The sequence below is a fragment of the Penaeus chinensis genome, chromosome 39 (genome assembly GCF_019202785.1).
Source record: "Penaeus chinensis breed Huanghai No. 1 chromosome 39, ASM1920278v2, whole genome shotgun sequence".
NCBI classification, from domain to species: domain Eukaryota; kingdom Metazoa; phylum Arthropoda; class Malacostraca; order Decapoda; family Penaeidae; genus Penaeus; species Penaeus chinensis.
The window spans coordinates 3,458,771-3,462,759 of NC_061857.1; positions in this window are offsets into that span (position 1 = coordinate 3,458,771).

Here is a 3,989-nt window from a genome sequence, read left to right on the forward strand (position 1 = left end):
GAGGGAGGGAAGAGGGTGTGGGGAGAGAGGAAAGGAGGGAGAAAATGAGGGAGGGAGGGAGGGAGGGAGGGAGGGAGGGAGGGAGGGAGGGAGGGAGGGAGAAAGGGAGAGAGGGACAAAGGGATAGAGATAGAGATAGAGATAGAGAGATAGAGAGAAAGAGAGAGAGATAGAGAGAGAGAGAGAGAGAGAGAGAGAGAGAGAGAGAGAGAGAGAGAGAGAGAGAGAGAGAGAGAGAGAGAGAGAGAGAGAGAGAGAGAGAGAGAAGAGAGATAGAGAGAGAGAGAGAGAGAGAGAGAGAGAGAGAGAGAGAGAGAGAGAGAGAGAGAGAGAGAGAGAGAGAGAGAGAGAGAGAGAGAGAGAGAGAGAAGGGAGTACATTTAAAAAAAGGAAATGTCAATGAGAAAAAAAAAAAAAAAAAAAGAGAGAAGGGATAGGACATTCGAAGGGAGGAAAAGACAGAGAATGCAGAGAAAGTGTGGAAAAAATAGAGGTGAGAGAAGAGAAAGGAATACACCGCCAAGGTTAAGGCAGAACCGTGTGTGCATGTATGTGTGTCTGTGTGTGTGTGTGTGTGGGGGGGGGGGGGGGGAGCTGGAAATAAAAGACACTCAACGAAACACACAAACACCGCCTGTTCCCGAAGAACTAAAAGCCAGTCAGAAGCAGAATGCACACGCCGCCCTCTGCCACACACCGCCCACCCGCGACCGAGCGATGCCGGCAATTGCCACCAGTTGGGCCGACCGCAACATGCCCTCCACCCCCTCCCCCTCCCCCTCCCCCTCCACCTTTCATCCCGGCTGAAGACGTGACCTACCTGGACCGCAATCCATACAGGGACTTAACTTCCTCCTTCCGGCAATAAGAGACAGATGTAAAGATAGATAGAGGGATAGACTGAGAAACAATTGAAAGAAACAAAAGAGGAAAACTGGTGAAAAATAATACGATGGACAGATAGTGAGCCATGGAGTGGGAGAGAGAGAAGGGAGAGAGGGTGGGAGAGGGGAGAGAGGGGAAGGGAGAGGGGAGAGAGGGGAAGGGAGAGGGGAAGGGAGAGGGGAAGGGAGAGGGAGAGGGAGGGAGGGTGGGAGAGGGGAGAGAGGGGAAGGGAGAGGGAGAGGGCGGGAGGGTGGGAGAGGAGAGAGAGGGGAAGGGAGAGGGAGAGGGAGAGAAGAAGAGAGAGGGGAAGGGAGAGGGAGAGGGAGAGAAGGAGAGAAAGGGAGGGAGATAGAAGAAGAGGGAGAGAAGGAGAGAAAGGGAGGGAGATAGAAGAAGAGGGAGGGAGATAGAAGAGAGGGAGGGGAGAGAGAGAGAGAGAGAGAGAGAGAGAGAGAGAGAGAGAGAGAGAGAGAGAGAGAGAGAGAGAGAGAGAGAGAGAGAGAGAGGGGGGAAGGGAGAGGGGAGAGGGGAAGGGAGAGGGGAGAGAGGGGAAGGGAGAGGGGAAGGGAGAGGGAGAGGGAGGGAGGGTGGGAGAGGGGAGAGAGGGGAAGGGAGAGGGAGAGGGCGGGAGGGTGGGAGAGGAGAGAGAGGGGAAGGGAGAGGGAGAGGGAGAGAAGGAGAGAGAGGGGAAGGGAGAGGGAGAGGGAGAGAAGGAGAGAGAGGGGAAGGGAGAGGGAGAGGGAGAGAAGGAGAGAAAGGGAGGGAGATAGAAGAAGAGGGAGAGAGAAGGAGAGAAAGGGAGGGAGATAGAAGAAGAGGGAGGGAGATAGAAGAAGAGGGAGGGAGATAGAAGGAGGGAGAGAGAGAGAGAGAGAGAGAGAGAGAGAGAGAGAGAGAGAGAGAGAGAGAGAGAGAGAGAGAGAGAGAGAGAGAGAGAGAGAGAGAGGGGGGGGGGGGGATGCAACAGAAATATAAGATGCACAAGCAAATGGAAAGAGAGAAAGGGATAGAGATGTGGCAAGAGAGGAATAGCTCTGTGATAGAGCGTTGGAGAATAACAGAAAAAGAAAGGAGGAGGGCAGAGACGACTCGCCATGACGGACCCGAAATAAGACAAACAGCGCGAGCCTCGATGACGCAACGTCCACGTGGCAAGCAACAATGCAGCGCGTCAAGCGTTGCGTAAGGCAGGCAGCGGCGCCTGTGTAGGCCAGCTGCGTTCAGGCTCGGGAATGCAGCCATAAATTGCCCAAATAAAGGGACTCCAGCAAGCACGTAATCCCACGCAAGCTTAAGACACGCAACGTTGGCACGTACCCACGGCCACGCGAAAACGCCTCCGCCCGCAAACGCAAAAAGCAAGTCATCGTGACTCAGCAATTTACGCAAGAGAGTGACGCTAACGAAGGGGGAGGAGGGAGGGGGTGAGGGAGTAATGCCAGACAAAGAGTCACTCCCTCCTACCCCTACTCCCACCCCCTCTCTTGGGCAGCGTATGGGCTCCGTACAAGCCAGCACTGGTGCCAAAGAGCTGTTCATTCTGACAACGCCCGCTGGCAGAAGGGCCTCCCCCTCCTCCTCCCCCTCCTCCTCCCCCTCCTTAAGCGTGAGTGAGAGAGCAATGACGCGGCATTTACCGTCGTTCATTCATTCCCAGTATCACTGCACGCCGTGCCTTGGTATGCGGGTGCCGTGGCACTGCTAGACCATCTGGCAGCGAGTGGAGTGCACGCAACTCCCTCCCCCAAACCCTTTCCTCTCCCCCTACCTACTCCTTCTTTCCTTCCCTCCCTCCTCCTCATCCCTCCCTCCCTCCCACCCTCCCTCCCTCTCTCCTTCCTCCTCACCTCCCCCTCCCTTCCTCCTTCCCTCCTCCCCCCTCAACCGCATCTGGGTGCCACCTCTCCCAAAAGGTCACAAGCCCTCAGGCACTCGGGCGCAAAGCACTCGACGCGCGAGGGGTCGACCTGCGACATCCTCGACGCACACTTCGACCCGAGGTGAAGACTCGACGCGCCAGGTCCTCGCCACGAAAGGGTTCACGAAAAAAATTGATTGGTTAAAAAAAAGGAAAAAAAAACAAAAAAAAACAAGAAGTATAAGGATATGAAATGAAACACAGCACAATGACAAACACAGTGATTGATAATAATGTTGATAATAAAAATAATAATGCTAATAGTAATAATTACAAATCCTAATACTAATACTAATACTAATAACAATAATGATATCAATAATATCAATAATAATAATAATAACAAAAATAATAACAATACTGATGATGATGATGATGATGATGGTGATGGTGATGATGATGATGGTGATGGTGATGGTGATGGTGATGATGATGATGATGATGATGATGATGATGATGATGATGATGATGATGATGATGATGATGATGATGATGATGATGATGATGATGATGATGACAGCAATAACCATAATAATAATAATAATAATAATAATAATAATAATAATAATAATAATAATATAACAATAATAGTAATAATAATAGCAATATTAATAGCAATAATAATAATAATAGTCATATCAATTGTAATAGCAATAGTAGTAATAATATCAATAATGTTAATATTAATACCACTATCAATAATAATGATAATAATAACAGTAAGAATCAAAACACCAAAATACAACAACAATGATAATAAAGAAGAAGAAGAAGAAGAAGAAGAAGAAGAAGAAGAAGAAGAAGAAGAAGAAGAAGAAGAAGAAGAAGAAGAAGAAGAAGAAGAAGAAGAAGAAGAAGAAGAAAAAGAAAAAGAAAAAGAAAAAGAAAAAGAAAAAGAAAAAGAAAAAGAAAAAGAAAAAGAAAAAGAAAAAGAAAAAGAAAAGAAGAAGAAGAAGAAGGAGAAGAAAGGAAGAACAAAAATGCAGCCATCAATGCAGAAGAAGAAGAAGGAGAAGAAAGGAAGAAGAAAAAAAAGAAAATGCAGCCATCAATGCAGGCAGTCGCCCAGCCCCCTCGACTAAAAGCGACTTCCCGGCCGGGCGAGCACAAGAGGCACAGAGCACTGAAGGTAAGTCAGCCCAGCAGCAAACCACCTGCCAGGCAACACCAAACCCGTCTTGGCGCT